A 24,098-nucleotide genomic window follows, 5' to 3' on the forward strand; every position below is an offset into this window, starting at 1 on the left:
AATATCATCAGTTTTGGTTTCTACTAAGCAATTTATGTCATTTTTTCTGATTAATTTTTCAAATTCTTCATAGTTCAATCTAAAAAAATCAATTTAAAACATTATTATCTTTAGTTTGACATGTATCATTATTATCGTTATTTATATTAATGTTATTAACAAATGGATCATTGTCGTTTTCTTATTCGTCTACACTGACGAATGTATATTCTCCTTGGCATTGCTAATGGGGTGTCTCAGGACACGATCCTTCACGCTGTCGGTTGTATCGTCCATTGTGTGCATCATTGGATGGAGTCATCAGAACGTCCCTGTATCTCTCCGCTACCTTCGCGCTGTATTTCTGTTTGCAATGGTTCTTGGTCTTGCGGAGTGGGATCTTCTGTATTTGATCTCGGAATAAACAGCTCCCCACCGAGAATTAACTTGTCTCGCAACATTTTGATAAGTTTTCCATCCTGTTTTGTCAATTTCATAACGGTATTAAGTCTTTTTCGTTCTTCTTCTATTTCAGCTGGGAATTGTTCCTGTATTCCAAAAGGTTTACCCGTAACTTGTTCGCGTTTTTAAGGACATGTTCTAAGTCATGATACAGGAACCGAGCTACTATTGGTCGTGCTCTATTGAGACTTCTCTTTCCGAATCTCTGAACATATCCAAATTCAAACAACTCAAACGAATGTATAACAACTGTCATATTCATGACTTGGTACAGGCATTTCTGGTGTAGAAAATGGTGGATTGAACCTGGTTTACAGCTAGAAAAACCTCGCACTTGTCTGACAGTCGCATCAAATTTCATTATATTGACAACGATGAGTGAACAAAACAAACAGACATTAAAGGTAAAAATATCAAATACACAGCAGTCAATAATGTGTCATAATCCTAATCACTGAAAAACAGACAAGTGTGTAAGAAGGAAGCACAAAATGGCATATAGTCCAAGTTTATTAGCAAAAATTAAAGACAAAAATACACAAATCAAGGGGTAGACCATGGCTAATTCTGACAAATGCATTGGAAGTCCTTTTAGCGTTTTAACCTAGTAGTAATTATAAAAGGTATCAAACATTTATGTTGTTTACAATTGGTTATTAGAATGTTACATAACCATTTGAGAAAATCTGACAAGTTAGACTACACCAAGAATGCAAATTAAGTGATGCATTGTTTTCAAGATTCAGGAAATTTAAAAATGTTGAATAATAATTTTTTTTGACAAACTGACTTGAAAAATGGATTCCATAATGAAGTTATAATTCTTTATTAATCAGCTAAAAAGTTGAATTGATGTAATACAAGAGGGAAGAAATATACCAGAGGGACAGTCAAACTCGTAAATCGAAAACAAACTGACAACGCCATGGCTAAAAATGAAAAAGACAAACAAACAAAAGTACACATGACAAAACATAGAAAACTAAAGAATAAGCCACACGAACCCCACCAAAAACTAGGGGTGATCTCAGGTGCTCTGGAAGGGTAAGCTGATCCTGCTCCACATGTGGCACCCGTCGTCTTGTTTATGTAATGACAAATCCGGTGAATAGTTTAATTCGGTAGGTCATATTCATGATAGGGAAGGGGATTGTAGCTACGACGTAAGGAACATATTCGATATCATTTGTAAAACGGTTATTCCAGAACGGTCAACCATCTCGTTTAAGTCAACTTTAAGCACAGAGTTCAAAGTTTGGTATTTATTGTTATATACATATGTCATAATTGTTTTTCGTTTAATGTTTTACATTATTCAGGCCGTATATTTGTAGGCTAAATTGTTTGAAAATGCAGGTCTTATAATTTCAACTTTTAAATTATTGTCAAATAGGATTAACCCCTATATCGACAAAATTCATATCAATTTAGTTGCTTTATCATTCACATCAATTATAAACATCTAAATGTTCTGACTATTTACTTCTTTGAAATCGTACTAAGTTAAATAAAAACGAAATTTATGCTCATCTCCTTAACTTTTACATATATCTTATTAAAAAACCAACAAAAGGATCGACTAGAAATAATCTTAGACATTAAAGTACATTTTTTTATTCTACGTTTTGGTCAAAATATGAAACATTCAATTAAAAATTGTAACATAGTACTACGTGTGTTCTATTAAACAATAAATGAATGACTAATCGTAGACGTTATCACAGGATTTATCAATGCACTTCTATATAAAATGATACAGCCTCCCCATTGCAAACATTGAGATGAGCTCAAGGTAACTCATATATGCAGTTGCATTATTTTAAACGACTTTTATTGGATATAAACAAAATAAGATGACCTGGTATGATTGCACCCTATCAGAATCAGACTTGTCACATAATATAGCGATATTTTCTTTTAAATATCATATATAACATTATATATTGTAAATTGCCCTATAATTGGGTATCCTAGATGAAAGTAACATTTCAGATTGCTTTATCAAACGATAGGGTCTAATAAAGTTTATGTTTTTAAAATAATCATATGTGTTATTAATGCCAATGGGACAACTATCCACAAAATTCAAATAAAAAGGATGTAAGCAATTAAAGAAAACAATAATCCTTTAACAAGGAGTTTGCGTTTGGAAAAAAAAACCCAAGAAAGTCAAATTTCAGTAGTACAAAGTGGAAAAATTTTACTGTTCCGATATGAGTATTTCTTATCAAAGGTGCACTTATTCATGACACCTGATTGACAGTGCTATTTCTTTGGCTCTCAATATCAACAAAAAATTGTCATCTCTTCTCAATTGACCGTTTTTTTTATTTCTTTTTTATCTCAAACTTTTTAGGGTAATTTCCCTATTGATAAAATTTTATATCATCTTGAGCTATCTTGTAAATTTAATATAATAAATCTCAATATCCTTATGTTTATTCTTTAAAAAAAAGTACACTTTTAAGACGTAATACGAAATTCATTGTCACGGATTTGTAAACTTTAGTAGGAAATTTAAAAATTGTTTTCAAAAAGCTGAATTTGATCATCCCAAAATTGAATCAGCAACACACGAAGGCAAATAATGTTTTGTAGAATCAGATTACTTACAGGTAGGAAAGAGCCGTCAAATTGTTAAAGAGATTTATATCCAGTGTTGTTATTTGGTTCTTTCCCAGGTCCCTGCAAAATAAAACTTTTGAAGCAAACTGCTACATCAATTCTGTCATATACATGATAATCTTGGAAAAAAAAGACAAATGAAGTGTGAAACATATATTTAAAATTGATTAAAAAATTGCATGAATACTGAAAGAAGTTTAAATTAAAGTAAAAAGCATCATTAATGGCTGACTTTAATGATTTATGTTACCAGTGGGATGTTTGTTTTATGCCTGCAATTAAAACTTAACAATCTGATTTTTTGACAGTTTTCCTGCTGGTGGACGTTTTGTCCCCGAGGGTATCACCAGCCTAGTAGACAACACTTCGGTGTTGACATGAATATCAATAATGTGGTCATTTTTATAAATTCCAGTTTACAAAAACTATGATTTTCTTATCCCAGGCATAGATTACCTTAGCCGTATTTCGCACAACGTTTTGGAATTATTCATCCTCAATGCTGTTCAACTTTGTACTTGTTTGGCTTTATAAATATTTTGATGTGAGCGTCACTGACGAGTCTTATGTAGACGAAACGCGCGTCTGACGTACTAAATTATAATCCTGGTACCTTTGATAACTATTCAGATGGCTTTATCAAACGATAGGGTCTAATAAAGTTCATGTTCTTAAAATAATCATATGTGTTATTAATGCCAATGGGACAACTATCCACACAATTCAAATAAAAAGGATGTAAGCAATTAAAGAAAACAATAATCCTTTAACAAGGAGTTTGCGTTTGGAAAAAAACCCCAAGAAAGTCAAATTTCAGTAGTACAAAGTGGAAAAATTTTACTGTTCCGATATTAGTATTTCTTATCAAAGGTGCACTTATTCATGACACCTGATTGACAGTGCTATTTCTTTGGCTCTCAATATCAATAAAAAGTTGTCATCTCTTCTCAATTGAACGTTGATTTTTTTTTTTCATTTTGTTATCTGAAACGATTTAGGGTAATTTCCCCATTGATAACATTTTATATCATCTTGAGCTATCTTGTAAATTTAATATCATAAATCTCAATATCCTTATGTTTATTCTTTAAAAAAAGTACACTTTTAAGACGTAATACGAAATTCATTGTCACGGATTTGTAAACTTTTGTAGGAAATGTAAAAATTGCTATCAGAAAGCTTAATTAGATCATTTCAAAAGTAAATCAGCAACACACGAAGGCAAAAAATGTTTACTTACAGGTTGGAAAGAGCCGTCAAATTAATAAAAAGATTAATGTCCAGTGTTGTTATTATGTTGAATCTCAGATTCCTGCAAAATAAAACTTTTGAAGCAAACTGCTACATCAATTCTGTCATATACATGAAAGTCTTGGAAAAAGAAAACCAATGAAGTGTGAAACATATGTTTAAAATTGATTAAAAAATTGCATGAATACTGAAAGATGTTTTAATTAAAGTAAAAAGCATGATTAATTGCTGACTTTAATGATTTATGTTACCAGTAGGATGTTTGTTCTATGCCTGCAATAAAAACTTAACAATCTGATCTTTGGTCAGTTTTGCTGCTATTAATTGTGGACGTTTCGTCTCCGAGGGTATCACCAGCCTAGTAGACAACACTTCGGTGTTGACATGAATATTAATGATGTGGTCATTTTTATAAATTTCTTGTTTACAAAACTTTGATTTTTTCGAAAAACTAAGGATTTTCTTATCCCAGGCATAGATACCTTAGCCGTATTTGGCACAACTTTTTATAATTTTGGATCCTCAATGCTCTTCAACTTTGTTGTTTTGCTTTATACATATTTTGATATGAGCGTCGCTGATGAATATTATGTATTATTCTGGCGTACTAAATTATAATCATGGTACCAATGATAACTATTTTCTGCCTAATTAAATGACGGATTTGAATACACTAACAATTTAAAAAGTATAATACTATTGTAATAACATTAACAGTACCAATTTTCCGGCACCAGATGCGCATTTCGACAATACATGTCTCTTCAGTGATGCTCGTGGCCAAAATATTTGAAATCCAAATCTTATATAAGAGGAAGAGCTATAATCCAAAAGGTCCAAAAATAATTGCCAAATCCGTGAAAAGACTCAGAGCTTTGCATGGGGGAAAAACAATACTTAATTTATAATAATTTCTTCAGTTTATAACAGCAAATTTTAATAACATAAAAAATCCGTATTTTCATGCCAGTCCCGAAGTACTGGCTACTGGGCTGGTGATACCCCCGGGGACTAACAGTCCCTGTAAATTGATAAGTCTGTAGGTACCTACAAAATAGTAAATCATTATGTCTGCATGACAGTCGCATCAAATTCCATTATATTGACAACGATGAGTGAACAAAACAAACAGACATTAAAGGTAAAAATATCAAATACACAGCAATCAGCATTGTGTTATAATCCTAATCACTGAAAAAACAAACAAATATATAAAAAAGAAGCACAAAATGGAATATAGTCCAAGCTTATTAGAAAAAATTAAAGACAAAAATACACAAATCAAGGGGTAGACCAAGGGATTAAAAGCCAATTCTGACAAATGCATTGGTAGTCCTTTTAGCGTTTTAACCAAGCAGTGATTATAACAGGTACCAAACATTTATGTTGTTTACAATTGGTTAATAGAATGTTACATAACCATCTGAGAAAATCTGACAAGTTATATAGACTACTACACCAAGAATGCAAATTAAGAGATGCATTGGTTTTTCAAGATTCAGGAAATCTAAAAATATTGAACACTAACCTTTTTTTTTCACAAATTTATTTGAAAAATGGATTCTATAATAAAGGTATAATTCTCTATTAATTAACTATAGGTTGAAATTTAATCTGTAATTGTCATATTAGTTTTGGGACAGAATACGATAAAGTCGAATTGAAGAGAGAAGGAATATACCAGAGGGACAGAAAAACTCATAAATCGAAAAAATCTTTATGTTTTAGAGCTTGAATGAAAACAATGATTTAAATGTTATAATGTCATTTCAACAGTATCACATTTCTATCGGTATAGATAAATACGTTTAATTGAAAATTACACCTATACGGATCATACAAACACATAAAATATAGCATTTATTAACATAGTTATAAATTTTACTGTAGTAAAAAATGACAAGTATAAGCATTAAAAATACAAACATTGATATGACAGTGTATCTTTCGACTTTGGTCTCAATTCTTGAATAAAGAAAATTGCTTAACAAGGTCACAAACTGCTGTTAAAAATTCAGACTCAAAATATGAAATCTATTTGATCTGTGAAAAAGAGAATTTGTATGACCAGGTTTTGTATCATAATTTTTAAACAATAAATCTTTTAAAGTTGAGTAAAATTTACAATCCATGATCAAGGTAAGTACATATTCTGTATAACTTTGGTTTCTTGTTATATTTCGATTTTTTTATATCTTATTTCTAGGCTAACGTCACTCAACCGACACTTGAAGATTAATTATCAGGATTTAAAATGTGACTCTTTAAGTAAGTTATCCTCTTGTTTTATCGTATAATGTATTGGGCTATTTCAAAATAATTTTAGCACTTTATGTGCTGACATGAATTGTCATTGATATGGTTATATTTATAAATTTACTGTTTACAAATTTTTGATTTTTTTTAAATACTAAGGTTTTTCTTCCTCAGGCATAGATTACCTTAGCTGTATTTGGCAAAACTTTTAGGAATTTTGGTCCTCAATGCTCTTCAACTTCGTACTTTATTTGGCCTTTTTAACTTTTTTGGATTCGAGCGTCACTGATGAGTCTTTTGTAGACGAAACGCGTCTGGCGTTTATAATGAATTTAATCCTGGAATCTATGATGAGTTTATTTAAACTACCTGTTATAAAATAAAGATTGTTTTATCTTATACATTATCGTCCTTCACCCTGCTCTGTCGCTCCGTAAGTCTCGTATCAAGGCTTCAAAACGAGACCAAGCATTATCAGTGACGTAACAATGCGAGAAGAGACGTTATCAAGTTTGCTTTCGTCAAACGTATAACTGTTTTGGAAGAAGGAAAAGACCAGTAATAGAACGATAAACAGATAATCGGGATTTTTTCGTATATATATCGTAAAATATCAGCCGCTTAATATTATGTGAAACGATTTAGCTCGTTCGCTACGCTTACTCGCCAAAATGGTTCACATTGTGGCTCGCGGCTGATATTTTACGATATCAATGTGTACAAAATTCGATATTCTATACCATTTTGGCTATTTCGAAATAATTTTAAACTGCCTGTTATAAAATAATTAAAAAATTTGTGACTAAGCCTATCCAATAGAACTAGATATAAAGGATACACCCGGTACAGTTAAGTCGGCTTCACACGGAAAACAGAACTTGACGACAAAAAAGATGATTTCAGCTTTCCAATGGTGGACTTTCCATTTCCAAGTAGCAACATTCCAGCAGCACCTGCATACGGCGTACAAATTTCCTAATTGATACGTTAAAAAAAAGAAATCAATTTAAAGGGGACTTATAAAAAACAGAAATTACAAATTATATAATCAAAAACAATTTGCGTTTATCTTTTAAAACAAAAAAGTTATGTCTTTCTTTCGAACGGGAAGATATAGCCACAAATCCGAATTTTGAGCAAATATACAAAATTTCGACCTCATTTTACTCAAAAAGTAGCACATTAAGGTATATTTTTTAAAGCATGTTTGATTTAATCAGGACAAAAATAGTCTCTATGAAAATTATTATCAAAATGTAAATACGGGATCAAAACTGTATCGTATGCCCTTAACTTGTCCCAGGAACATATATATGAACGGGACTTGACCCTTCATAAAAAAACCAGCATAAATAAATAAAAAGATGAAAATCATATTTCAATATGGATAATGGACAATACTGAGAGGATATTGTGTTGCACACATACTACCTGTATTTTGCAATTACAATAAATGATGGATTGTGGTGAGTAAGGTCAATGATTCATTGAATATTTCTGCGATTTAATCGTAATAAATAAGACTGTTTGGATATCGAATAATTAATGGGATACAAACTAAATGAAATATAAAACAAAAAGATAAATATGGGAAACGTATTATCTTGACCGATTAATTACGATTTAAAACGATTTTTTAATACAATTTGAACAAAAGTTGAAATAATTTTTTTTACAAAAGATAGGTTAAATAGCTGTAGAAATTACACAATATACATATACTTCCACATGGTTAATATATAACAGGAGTGTATGATATAAGGCATCAGCAGACCGGAAACACATTCTTAACATGTATATAACTACTTACAAATATTGAAGAGCTGACAAACCGTTGAAGACGCCAACATCTATCCGGGTAATTTTATTATCACTCAAAAGCCTGTAATTGACATTCTGAACTTAGTTTTGTGTTACAATAATATTGAAGAAATTAAAGGCAACATGAAGGTGGCTACGTAAAGCTGTTTAAAACATACGTATAAAACAGATCAAAGTTGTGATACAAAAACATAGTTTTTTTATGTTGACCTGTATGGTCCTAATAACATAACACTTTTTCAAGTGTAGAGAACCATTAATGAATTATGATATAAAACAAAATAACATTTTCTTAGCCAATAACAGCTCCTAATTGCTCTCTTGATCGGATAAGTCATTTATTTTTCAGCATTTGACATTTTCGCATTTACAAAAATATTGTTTTCCTATTTATTACAGTCACATTGTTTTCCTGTTATTTTACACAAATCAATGTTAACGAAAAATATGAATTGGAAATTATACAAAAATTTATCCCTTTTAAAAAAATATTTTCTTTAGTAAACAACTGTTTGATTTTTTGTGGAGGATTCTAGGACCAATAAGACAGAATTTCTTTATTCACGACTAATTGTTACCCTTTTTACAAGAAAATATTGTCGGACATTTCGGACTATGCAAAAATCACATCAATATGAATAAAATGTCATGACCACAATTTCGTAATCACGAATCAATGGAATAAATGGAACAGGAAGACGAGTAGATTTCTCAGTTACGTTAAAAAAAGGAAAAATTTGAAATTGCATTGTCATCTTTATTAAACACATGAGATACAATACTTAAAATAAATTAGATTATAATTATGAAAATTTATAAACTTCTAATAATTTACAAAAGAATTGTTCAGTAAATATACTGTTCTTACTACAACAGGCGCTTCTATTTTTGTATATCATTTGAAAAATAAAAAAAACCACCAGCATAAACAAATCAAAAGATGAAAATCATATCTCAATATAGATAATGGACAATACTGAAAGGATATTGTTTTGCACACATACTACCTGTATTTGGCAATTATAATAGATCATGGTTTGTGGTGAGTAAGCTCAATGGCGAGAGGCGTGGTGTAGTGGTTAGTGCATCGTAATACTAACACAAATATTTACATCTTTATTTGTATATTATTAAACCTTCAGACACCACCAAATACAAAACAATCGGTGTATGTTACAACTCTTACTCTTAGACATCGGTAAACACAAAACCACCATTACATGTACATGTTAATTGTATTACTTTAACACATCACTAGATACAAAATCATCGTTTATTGTTACTACTCTGACCCTATGACATCTCCAAATATAAAACCATTTATACATTTAATAAATTTATCATAGTAATAAAACGATGGTACACATTCAAATGAAATCAAGATAATTTCACAATTGGGACTTTTGACGATTGGAACAGCACAAGCATTAAAAGAAAAACAATAACCAAAACGTAGATCACCCACAACGTAGAAAAGGATTCTAATGAAACAGATTTCTGGAAATTTGTGTTGAATCTTTGTTTGATATCAATCGTCGGTCTAAACTTTTCCTTCATTTAGTAAATACGCAAGGGTTGCAATTGTATAAGTTTAATTCAACACGCTAGAGTAATCATTCGAACTGACGATATATGTTTAAAAGACTAGAAAACAAAGAGATACCTTATATTAAAAAAAAACGTATTTTATAGATTATATGGGATCAACCATTCCATTTCATTATATCAAATCAGCCTTAGTATCTTTATAAATATGAATTTGAACTTGAATTCATTTACTATATTTTGACTTTTAATCCGTGATTGATAATTTATTCATTATATTGTCTTACGGGTGCATGATGTTTCGTAACCTGGTCGTTTCGTAAATTTTAGATTAGGAACTAACGAAATTATTTTGTTACTGAAACGTTTCGTAACCTTATTACAATATTTTATAATATGAGGTTATGGAAAAAATGTTAAATAAATATTTCGATTAAAAATAATAAATAGACTTATTGATATTTATATCCGAAGGTACACTAAAAAAGATATCAGCGTCTTAACAGTAGGTCCGGCTTCATACAAAGAAGCATAATCCCATACTGAGATAAATATACTCAAACCAGATGTCATGTAATACATTGTTAAGGAGATGTGCTTTTGTTTACGGACCAACTGCTGCTGCTGCTCCGGCCAATTAAGACTTTGTTTTCTGTTCAAACCAGGGTTTTTCGAATAAAAAAATCAGGCAAACATGTATAAACATGCAAACAAAGGATGAATGTTATTCAATAATTGCATTTAATGGTCAGAAAAATAAGTACAAAATATTTTTTTTAGCGATCATTAGCCTTTTTTTTTTAATTCTCTTCTTACTCACTTTACATCTAATTACTTTCTATCACCTGTCAATAGCTGTTATAAAACCATTAATTAGCAAAGATTTTTTTTTCAATTATTACAATATTATCCTTATTACATGTACTGTTTACTTTCTTTAAATATAAATAAGAAGAACAAAAGTCAAGAAATTTATTTAGAGACAATTTTGAGAGATAAACACTTCCAGAGATAATACTAATAGAGACACACTTTATAACCATAATTATATGAGGTACGAACTTCTCATACAACATGTTTATCTTTGATGTTGAATAAAAAAAAGATGTATTTCAATAAAATAAATCGATTTAAAATAACAGCATCAAATACATGCATATTAAAACAGTAAAATGACAATGAAACGTAGTTGAAATTCGATTCGCATCAATTAGTTTGGTTCGCATTCTAGACGTTTTATGTTCGAACGTAAATTTTAGTACGATTAGTAAAAAGACAAAGTTGCTTTACTGTCAGAACGAAGTTAGCGTTTAATTCGCATTTTCAATTAATAAAATCTCCAAACATCTTCTTTTTATCTGATATGTCATTTATCGACAGGATTTCACATTTTAGTTTAACAGGAATATTGTTTTCCTATTTATAACAATCACATTGTTTTCCTGTTATTAAACACAAACCATTGTTAACGAAAAATTAATATGATTTGGAAATTATGCAAAAATTTATCACTCTTTAAAAAATGCCATAAAACCAGGTTCAACCTTACATTTTTGTCTTTAAATAAAGGCAACAGTAGTATAGCGATGTTTAAAAACTGTCCTGTACCAAGTCAGGAATATGGCCATTGTTCTATTATAGTTCGTTTCTGTGTGTGTTACATTTTATTTTGTTGGTGTGTTTCTGTTGTGTCGTTTGTTTCCTCTTATATTAGAGTGCGGATTCGCATAGCTATAAGACGTTGCACAGTACTTTTCTATCCCAAAATTCATGTATTTGTTTGTTATTCTCATCGGATTTTTTCTAATGTTTAGTTCTTTTCTGTGTGTGTTACATTTTAATGTTGTTTAATGTTTAATGTTTAATGTTCTTCTCTTATATTTGATGCTTGTCCTATAGTTTAAGGTTGAAACCCGAATATGTTTATTTTTCTATCGATTTATGAGTTTCAAACAGGGGTAAACTACTGTTGCCGTTATTCTTCTTTATGGAACGATCGTTTGCCTTTAATGAAGAATGCTAGGACCGATAAGACAGAATATCTCTATTCACGAAAAAGTGGTACCCTTTGATAAAATATTGTCAGACATTTCGAACTTGTCAGAGTATGCAAATATGACATCAATATGAATAAAAAGTCATGACCTCACTTTCGTAATTTTGGTTTTCCCTAATAAGGTATTTCCACAGACACTTATTATTCCTGTTACGTTTTTAAGTCTTAAAATTTAAGAAATATTGACAGTACTCTTTTAAGGGCATACGATACAGTTATAGGGGAGGTTATGACGTTGCTCACGTAAATTCTTATTTTCGAGATGTCAAACTATGACTTATCGGGAAATGATTCAGTTTTCGACTGATTTTTATCATTCAAACTTATCGAACTTGAAAAAAAGTTCACGGACCCCTCTTTTTTAAAATGCCATTTGGTTTGAATACGTTAGAAGATTGTGTGTGCCAATTTTCATGAAAACGTAAATAGTAAAAAAAATTTTTTTGATTTGATAAAGATACAGCAAAAAATGATGTTTTTTTTTACATTAAGGAACATTTGATAAATATGAGTCATTTCTGAAAAAAGGAATACATTTTAAGGAGACCTATAAAAACAGAAATTACAAATTATTTAATCAAAAACAATTTGCGTTTATCTTTTAAAACAAAAAAAAAGTTATGTCTTTCTTTCGAACGGGAAGATATAGCCACAAATCCGAATTTAGAGCAAATATACAAAATTTCGACCTCATTTTACTCAAAAAGTAGCACATGAAGGCTTATTTTTTAAAGCATATTTGATTTAATCAGGACAAAAATAGTCCCTATGGAAATCTTTATCAAAATGTAAATACGGGATCAAAATTGTATCGTATGTCCTTTAACTTGTCACAAGAACATATATATTGACGGGACTTGACCCTTCCTAATTGTAGCCAATTTTATCGCAATAAAGGTAAAAAAACAACCAGCATCAATAAATAAAAAGATGAAAATCATATTTTAATATGGATAAGGGACAATACTGAGAGGATATTGTGTTGCACACATACTATAGTGTGTGATAACATAGTGTGAGGGAATTCGACGTTTGATGTACCACTGTTCACTCCAGTGCAATTTATGACAATACCACTGCATCAATCAGAATTATTTTTTTTGCAGTGTTTTAAGAAATGGTTTTGCTTTGTTGTTGCGTATTATTTGTGAAACATTCAATGTTTTAAAAAGGCGAATTTTCTTTATAAAGTCAATGATTATGTTGACTTTTGAAGGCCAAACTTTCTACAGCCTTAAATACGCTAATGAAAGATCCAAAAACTATACCAATACATAACGACATGTTTATGAAATTATAACAAATCTATTGGTTAACAAATTTTTACTCGTTATTGCAAAATAATGAACTTAATATATCTGACATTTTCTCCCTACCCAGTTTACCCCTTTACATTTTTATGATGTGGACTGGTCATTGTTATTGAATCGTAGGCAATTTGATTGGATTAAGTTGTTATTAGTTTACCTTCAAACTTGTTTATGCTTTTCATACATGACTATTGATTAATTAGAACGTGCATGAATGTGTACGGTAACTAAAATGACCTTCAAACTGGACACTGGACGAGTCAATATTATGTTTTATCAATGAAAGTTAAGGTATGAAAGGTAAGAATTGCCACTTATTCGATTTTAACAAAATTTTCGGAATATACAGTTGAAAGGTTATTTTTTAAAAGCCTATTGTGAAGAGTAAAAAGAAATTTTACAAATAATACGTTTTGTTCTGTTAAACAAGTCATTTTCGTAAGAGAAATACCGAAATATATTTTACGCACGACTACGGCAGGTAAAATTATTATTTATCATAATAAAAAAAAGCATTTTTCAGTCTCATTGGAATATGTTGATTACAATTAATCCCAAACTTAAGAAGTAAGTAACTAAAGTCAAAATATGTCCGATCTGCCTATTTCTGCACATCAAAAGTCAATACGATCGTTTTAAAGTCAATATCGTCTACCTCACAAAATCTTGTTAGGCACTATACCTGTATTTGGCAATTACAATAAATGATGGATTGTGGTGAGTAAGGTCAATGATTTATTGAATATTTCTGCGATTTAATCGTAATAAATAAGTCTGTTTGGATATCGAATAATTAATGGGATACAAACTAAATGAAACATAAAACAAAAAGATAGATATGGGAAACGTATTATCTTGACCGATTAATTACGATTAAAAACGAATTTTTTTAAACAATTTGAACTAAATTTGAACTTAATTTTGTTTTTCAAAAGGTAGGTTAAATGGCTGTAGAAATTACCTTCACCAAATATACATATACTTCCACATGGTTAATATATAACAGGAGTGTATGATATAAGGCATCAGCAGGCCGGACACACATTCTTGACATGTATATAACTACTTACAAATGTTGAAGAGCTGACAAACCGTTGAAGGCGCCAACATCTATCCGGGTAATTTTATTACCTTCCAAATCCCTGTAATTGACATTCTGAAGATAAGTTTTGTGTTACAATAATATTGAAGAAATTAAAGGCAACATGAAGGTGGCTACGTAAAGCTGTTTAAAACATACGTATAAAACAGATGAAAGTTGTGATACAAAAACATAGTTTTTTTATGTTGACCTGAATGGTCCTAATAACACTTTTTCAAGCGTAGAGAACCATTAATGAATTATGATATAAAACAAAATAACATTTTTTTGGCCAATAACATCTCCTTATTGCTCTCTTGATCTGATAAGTCATTTATTGAAAGCATTTAACATTTTCGTATTTACAGGAATATTGTTTTCCTATTATTACAGTCACATTGTTTTCCTGTTATTTTACACAATTCATTGTTAACGAAAAATATGAATTGGAAATTATACAAAAATTTATCCCTTCTTAAAAAATATTTTCTTTTGTAAACAACTGTTTGATTTGTTGTGGAGGATTCTAGGACCAATAAGACAGAATTTCTTTATTCACGACCAAGTGTTACCCTTTTTACAAAAGAATATTGTCGGACATTTCGGACTATGCAAAAATGACATCAATATGAATAAAATGTCATGACCACAATTTCCTAATCACGAATCAATGGAATAACTGGAACATGAAGACGAGAAGATATCTCAGTTACGTTAAAAAAGGAAAAATTTGAAATTGCATTGTTATCTTTATTAAACACATGAGATACAATACTTAAAATAAATTAGATAATACTTATGAAATTTTATAAACTTCTGATAATTTACAAAAGAATTGTTCAGTAAATTTACTGTTCTTACTACAACAGGTGCTTTTTTTTTGTATAACATTTGAAAAATTAAAAAACACCGACATAAACAAATCAAAAGATGAAAATCATATTTCAATGTAGATAATGGACAATACTGAAAGGATATTGTTTTGTACACATACTACCTGTATTTGGCAATTATAATAGATCATGGTTTGTGGTGAGTAAGGTCAATGGCGAGAGCCGTGGTGTAGTGGTTAGTGCATCGGACTACTAACACAAATCTTTACATATTTATTTTTAAACCTTCAGACACCACCAAATACAAAACAATCGGTGTATGTTACAACTCTTACTCTTAGACATCGGTAAACACAAGACCACCATTACATGTACATATTAATTGTATTTCTTTAATACATCACTAGATACAAAATCATCGTTTATTGTTACTACTCTTACCCTATGACCTCTCCAAATATAAAACCATTTATACATTTAATAAACTTATCATAGTAATAAAACGATGGTGCCCATTGAAATGAAATCAAGATAATTTCACAATTGGGACTTTTGACGATTGGAACAGCACAAGCATTAAAAGAAAAACAATAACCAAAACGTAGATCACTCACAACGTAGAAAAGGATTCTAATGAAACAGATCTCTGGAAATTTGTGTTGAATCTTTGTTTGATATAAATCGTCGGTCTAAACTTTTCCTTCATTTAGTAAATACGCAAGGGTTGCAATTGTATAAGTTTAATTCAACACGTTAGAGTAATCAGTCGAACTGACGATATATGTATAAAAGACTAGAAAACAAAGAGATACCTAATATTAAAAAAAATATATATTTTATAGATTAAATGGGATCAACCATTCCATTTCATTATATCAAATCACCCTTAGTATCTTTATAAATATGTATTTGAACTTGAATTCATTTACAATATTTTGACTTTTGATCTGTGATTGATAATTTATTCATTATATTATCTTACGGGTGCATGACGTTTCGTAACCTGGTCGTTTCGTAAATTTTAGATTAGGAACTAACGAAATTATTTTGTAACTGAAACGTTTCGTAACCATATAACAATATTTTATAATATGATTGATAGGTTATGGAAAACATGTTTAATAAATATTTCGATTAAAAATAATTAATAGACTTATTGATATTTATATCCGAAGGTACACTAAAAAAGATATCAGCGTATTACCAGTAGGTCCGGCTTCATACAAGGAAGCATATTCTCATTCTGAGATAAATATACTCAAACCCAGATGTCATGTAGTACATTGTTAAAGAGATGTGCTTTTGTTTACGGACCAACTGCTGCTGCTGCTCCGGCCAATTAAGACTTTGTTTTCTGTTCAAACCAGGGTTTTTTCGATACAAAAAATCAGGCAAACATGTATAAACATGCAAACAAAGGATGAATGTTATTCAATAATTGCATTTAACATGTTTAATGGTAAGACAAATAAGTAAAAAAAAAATTTTTTGCGATCATTAGCCATTTTTATAATTCTCTTCTTACTCACTTTACACCTAATTAGTTTCTATCACCTGTCAATAGCTGTTATAAAACCATTGATTAGCAAAGATGTTTTTTTTCTTCAATTATTACAATATTATTATTAGTAGATGCTCTGTTTACTTTCTTTAAATATAAATAACAAGAACAAAAGTCAAGAAATCTATTTAGAGACAATTTTGAGAGATAAACACTTCCAGAGATAATACTAGTAGAGACACACTTTATAACCATAATTATATGAGGTACGAACTTCTCATACAACATGTTTATCTTTGATGTGGAATAAAAAAAAAGATGTATTTCAATAAAATAGATCGATTTAAAATAACAGTATCAAATACATGCATATTAAAACAGTAAAATGACAATGAAACGTAGTTGAAATTCGATTCGCATCAATTAGTTTGGTTCGCATTCTAGACGTTTTATGTTCGAACGTAAATTTTAGTACGATTAGTAAAAAGACAAAGTTGCTTTACTGTCAGAACGAAGTTAGCGTTTAATTCGCATTATCAATTATTAAAATCTCCAGACATCTTCTTTTTATCTGATATGTCATTTAACGAAAAGATTTCACATTTTAGTTTAACAGGAATATTGTTTTCCTATTTATTACAATCACATTGTTTTCCTGTTATTAAACACAAACCATTGTTAACGAAAAATTAATATGATTTGGAAATTATGCAAAACTTTATCACTCTATAAAAATGTCATAAAACCAGGTTCAACCTAACATTTTTACCAAGTCAGGAATATGGCCATTGTTCAATTTTAGTTCGTTTCTGTGTTTGTTACATTTTATTTTGTTGTTGTGTTTCTGTTGTGTCGTTTGTTTCCTCTTATATTTGAGTGTGGATTCGCATAGCTATACGACGTTGCACAGTAATCTTATATTCCAAATTCATGTATTTGTTTGTTATTCTCATCGGATTTTGTCTAATGTTTCGTTCGTTTCCGTGTGTGTTACATTTTAATGTTGTTTAATGTTTAAAGTTTAATGTTCTTCTCTTATATTTGATGCTTGTCCTATGAGGTTATGACGTTGCTAACGTAAATTGTTATTTTCGCGACGCCAAACTATGACTTATCGGGAAATGATTCAGTTTTCGACTGATTTTGATCATTCAAACTTATTGAACTTGAAAACAAGTTTACGAACACCTCTTTTTTAAAATGCCATTTGGTTTGATTACGTAAGAAGATTGTGTGTGCCAATTTTCGTGAAAACGTAAATAGTGCAATTTTTTTTAATTTGATAAAGATACAGCAAAAAATGATGTTTTTTCTACATTCAGGAACATTTGATAAATATGAGTTATTTCTGAAAAAAAAGGAATAAATTTTAAGGAGACTTATAAAAAACAGAAATTACAAATTATTTAATCAAAAACAATTTGCGTTTATCTTTTAAAACAAAAAAAGTTATGTCTTTCTTTCGAACGGGAAGATATAGCCACAAATCCGAATTTCGAGCAAATATACAAAATTCGACCTCATTTTACTGAAAAAGTAGCACATGAAGGTATATTTTTAAAAGCATGTTTGATTTAATCATGACAAAAATAGTCTCTATGGAAATTATTATCAAAATGTAATTACGGGATCAAAACTGTATCGTATGCCCTTTAACTTGTCCCAGGAACATATATATTGACGGGACTTGACCCTTCCTAATTGTAGCTTAATTTTATCGTAATAAAGGTAAAAAAAAAAGGAATAAATAAATAAAAAGATAAAAATCATATTTCAATATGGATAAGGGACAATACTGAGAGGATATTGTGTTGCACACATACTACCTGTATTTGGCAATTACAATAAATGATGGATTGTGGTGAGTAAGGTCAATGATTTATTGAATATTTCTGCGATTTAATCGTAATAAATAAGACTGTTTGGATATCGAATAATTAATGGGATACAAACTAAATGAAATATAAAACAAAAAGATAGATGTGGGAAACGTATTATCTTGTTCGATTAATTACGATTAAAAACGATTTTTTTTAAACAATTTGAACTAAATTTGAACTTAATTTTGTTTTTCAAAAGATAGGTTAAATGGCTGTAGAAATTACCTTAACCAAATATACATATACTTCCACATGGTTAATATATAACAGGAGTGCATGATATAAGGCATCAGCAGACCGGAAACACATTCTTGACATGTATATAACTACTTACAAAGTTTGAAGAGCTGACAAACCGTTGAAGACGCCAACATCCAGCCGGGTAATTTCATTTAAATGCAAACCCCTGTAATTGACATTCTGAAAATTAGTTTTGTGTTACAATAATATTGAAGAAATTAAAGGCAACCTGAAGCTGGCTACGTAAAGCTGTTTAAAACATACGTAAAAGACAGATACACAGTTGTAATACAAAACAAATGGTTTTTTTTTATGTTGACCTGAATGGTCCTAATAACACAACACTTTTTCAAGCGTAAAGAACCATTAATGAATTATGGTATCAAACAAAATAACATTTTTTTAGCCAATAGCATCTCCTAATTGCCCTCTTGATCGGATAAGTCATTTATTGAAAGCATTTGACATTTTCGTATTTACAGGAATATAGTTTTCCTATTTATTACAGTCACATTGTTTTCCTGTTATTTTACACAAATCATTGTAAACGAAAATATGAATTGGAAATTATACAAAAATTTATCCCTTCTTAAAAAATATTTTCTTTAGTAAACAACTGTTTGATTTTTTGTGGAGGATTCTAGGACCAATAAGACAGAATTTATTTATTCACGATCAAGTGTTACCCTTTTTACAAAAAAATATTGTCGGACATTTTGGACTATGCAAAAATGACATCAATATATATAAAATGTCATGACCACAATTTCCTAATCACGAATCAATGGAATAACTGGAACAGGAAAACGAGAAGATATCTCAGTTACGTTAAAAAAAGAAAAATTTGAAATTACATTGTCATCTTTATTAAACACATGAGATACAATACTTCAAATAAATTAGATTATAATTATGAAAATTTATAAACTTCTGATAATTTACAAAAGAATTGTTCAGTAAGTATACTGTTCTTACTACAACAGGTTCTTCTATTTTTGTATATCATTTGAAAAATTATAAAAATACCAGAATAAACAATTCAAAAGATGAAAATCATATTTTAATGTAGATAATGGACAATACTGAAAGGATATTGTTTTGCACACATTTTACCTGTATTTGGAAATCATAATAGATCATGGTTTGTGGTGAGTAAGCTCAATGTCGAGAGCCGTGGTGTAGTGGTTAGTGCATCGGACTACTAACACAAATCTTTACATATTTATTATTAAACCTTCAGACACCACCAAATACGAAACAATCGGTGTATGTTACAACTCTTACTCTTAGACATCGGTAAACACAAAACCACCATTACATGTACATGTTAATTGTATTACTTTAACACATCACTAGATACAAAATCATCGTTTATTGTTACTACTCTTACCCTATGACATCTCCAAATATAAAACCATTTATACATTTAATAAACTTATCATAGTAATGAAACGATGGTACACATTCAAATGAAATCAAGATAATTTCACAATTGGGACTTTTGACGATTGGAACAGCACAAACATTAAAAGAAAAACAATAACCAAAACGTAGATCACTCACAACGTAGAAAAGGATTCTAATGAAACAGATCTCTGGAAATTTGTGTTGAATCTTTGTTTGATATCAATTGTCGGTCTAAACTTTTCCTTCATTTAGTAAATACGCAAGGGTTGCAATTGTATAAGTTTAATTCAACACATTAGAGTAATCATTCGAACTGACGATATATGTATAAAAGACTAGAAAACAAAGAGATACCTTATATTAAAAAAATAATTTTATAGATTATGGGATCAACCATTCCATTTCATTATATCAAATCACCCTTAGTATCTTTATAAATATGAATTTAAACTTAAATTCGTTTACACTATTTTGACTTTTGATCTGTGATTGATGATTTATTCATTATGTTGTCTTACGGGTGCATGGCGTTTCGTAACCTGGTCGTTTCGTAAATTTTAGATTAGGAACTAACGAAATTATTTTGTAACTGAAACGTTTAGTAACCTTATTACAATATTTTATAATATGAGGTTATGGAAAAAATGTTAAATAAATATTTCGATTAAAAATAATAAATAGACTTATTGATATTTATATCCGAAGGTACACTAAAAAAGATATCAGCGTATTACCAGGAGGTCCGGCTTCATACAGGGAAGCGTAATCCCATTCTGAGATAAATATACTCAACACCAGATGTCATGTAGTACATTGTTAAGGAGATGTGCTTTTGTTTACAAACCAACTGCTGCTGCTGCTCCGGCCAACTAAGACTTTGTTTTCTGTTTATATCAGAGTTTTTTCGAATAAAAAAAATCAGACAACATGTATGAACATGCAAACAACGGATGAAAGTTACTCAATAATTGCATTTAATGGTAAGAAAAATAGGTAAAAAATATGTTTTTAGCGATCATTAGTCATTTTTTAATCCTCTTCTTACTCACTTTACACCTAATTACTTTCTATCACCTGTCAATAGCTGTTATAAAACCATTAATTAGCAAACATTTTTGTTTTAAAATTATTACAATATTATTATTATTAGATGTACTGTTTAATCTTTTTTTAAATATAAATAACAAGAACAAAAGTCAAGAAATTTATTTTGGCTTCAATATCATGAATATAGAGACAATTTTGAAAGATAAACACTTCAAGAGATAATACTTATAGAGACACACTTTATAACCATAATTATATGAGGTACGAACTTCTCATACAACATGTTTATCTTTGATGTGGAATAAAAAAAAAGATGTATTTCAATAAAATAAATCGATTTAAAATAACAGTATCAAATACATGCATATTAAAACAGTAAAATGACAATGAAACGTAGTTGAAATTCGATTCGCATAAATTAGTTTGGTTCGTATTCTAGACGTTTTATGTTCGAAGGTAAATTTTAGTACGATTAGTAAAAAGACAAAGTTGCTTTACTGTCAGAACGAAGTTAGCGTTTAATTCGCATTATCAATTGATAAAATCTCCAAACATCTTATTTTGATCTGATATGTCATTTATCGACAGGATTTCACATTTTAGTTTAACAGGAATATTGTTTTCCTATTTATTACAATTTCATTGTTTTCCTGTTATTAAACACAAACCATTGTTAACGAAAAATTAATATGATTTAGAAATTATGCAAAAAGTTATCACTCTTTAAAAAATGCCATAAAACCAGGTTCAACCAATCATTTTTGTCTTTAAAAACTGTCCTGTACCAAGTCAGGAATATGGCCATTGTTCAATTATAGTTCGTTTCTGTGTTTGTTACATTTTATTTTGTTGTTGTGTTTCTGTTGTGTCGTTTGTTTCCTCTTATATTTAAGTGTGGATTCGCATAGCCATAAGACGTTGCACAGTACTTTTATATGCCAAATTCATGTATTTGGTTTGTTATTCTCATCGGATTTTGTCTAAGGATTAGTTCGATTCTGTGCGTGTTACATTTTGATGTTGTTTAATGTTTAATGTTTAACGTTCTTCTCTTATATTTGATGCTTGTCCTATAGTTTTAGGTTGTAACCCGAAAATGTCTATTTTTCTATCGATTTATGAGTTTCGAACAGCGGTATACTACTGTTGCTTTTATTCTTCTTTATGGAAAGACCGTTTACCTTTAATGGAGAATGCTAGGACCGATTAGACAGAATATCTCTATTCACGACCAAGTGGTACCCTTTGATAAAATATTGTCAGACATTTCCAACTTGTCAGCGTATCAAATATGACATCAATATGAATAAAAATCATGACCTCACTTTCGTAATTTTGGTTTTCCCTAATATGGTATTTCCACAGACACTTATTATTCCTGTTACATTTTTAAGTCGTAAAATTTAAGAAATAATGACAGTACTCTTTTAAGGGCATACGATACAGTTATGGGGGAGGTTATGACGTTGCTAACGTAAATTGTTATTTTCGCGACGTCAAACTATGACTTATCGGGAAATGATTCAGTTTTCGACTGATTTTTATCATTCAAACTTATCGAACTTGAAAACAAGTTAACAAACCCCTCTTTTTTTAAATGCCCTTTAATTGTGTGTGCCAATTTTCATGAAAACGTAAATAGTGCAATTTTTTTTTTTAATTTGATAAAGATACAGCAAAAAATGATGTGTTTTTCTACATTCAGGAACATTTGATAAATCTTAGTTATATCTGAAAAAAAAGGAATAAATTTAAAGGAGACTTATAAAAAACAGAAATTACAAATTATTTAATAAAAAACAATTTGCGTTTATCTTTTAAAACAAAAACATGTTATGTTTTTCTTTCGAACGGGAAGATATAGCAACAAATCCGAATTTCGAGCAAATATACCAAATTTCGACCTCATTTTACTCAAAAAGTACCACATGAAGGTATATTTTTTAAAGCATATTTGATTTAATCAGGACAAAAATAGTCTCTAAGGAAATTTTTATCAAAATGTAAATACGGTATCAAAACTGTATCGTATGCCCTTTAACTTGTCACAGGAACATATATATTGACGGGACTTGATCCTCCATAAAAAACCCAGCATAAATAAATAAAAAGATGAACATCATATTTCAAGATGGATAATGGACAATACTGAGAGGATATTGTGTTGCACACATACTACCTGTATTTTGCAATTACAATAAATGATGGTTTGTGGTGAGTAAGGTCAATGATTCATTGAATATTTCTGCGATTTAATCGTAATAAATAAGGCTGTTTGGATATCGAATAATTAATGGGATACAAACTAAATGAAATATAAAACAAAAAGATAAATATGGGAAACGTATTATCTTGACCGATTAATTACGATTTAAAACGATTTTTTAATACAATTTGAACAAAAGTTGAAATTTTGTTTTTTTTCCAAAAGATAGGTTAAATGGCTGTAGAAATTACCTTCACACAATATACATATACTTCCACCTGGTTAATATATAACAGAAGTGTATGATATAAGGCATCAGCAGACCGGAAACACATTCTTGACATGTATATAACTACTTACAAATATTGAAGAGCTGACAAACCGTTGAAGGCGCCAACATCTATCCGGGTAATTTCATTACCTTCCAAATACCTGTAATTGACATTCTGAAAATTAGTTTTGTGTTACAATAATAACGAAGAAATTAAATGCAACATGAAGGTGGCTACGTAAAGCTGTTTAAAACATACGTATAAAACAGATCAAAGTTGTGATAGAAAAACATAGTTTTTTTTATGTTGACCTGTATGGTCCTAAT

The sequence above is a fragment of the Mytilus edulis genome, chromosome 14, assembly GCF_963676685.1.
Source record: "Mytilus edulis chromosome 14, xbMytEdul2.2, whole genome shotgun sequence".
Taxonomy (NCBI): domain Eukaryota; kingdom Metazoa; phylum Mollusca; class Bivalvia; order Mytilida; family Mytilidae; genus Mytilus; species Mytilus edulis.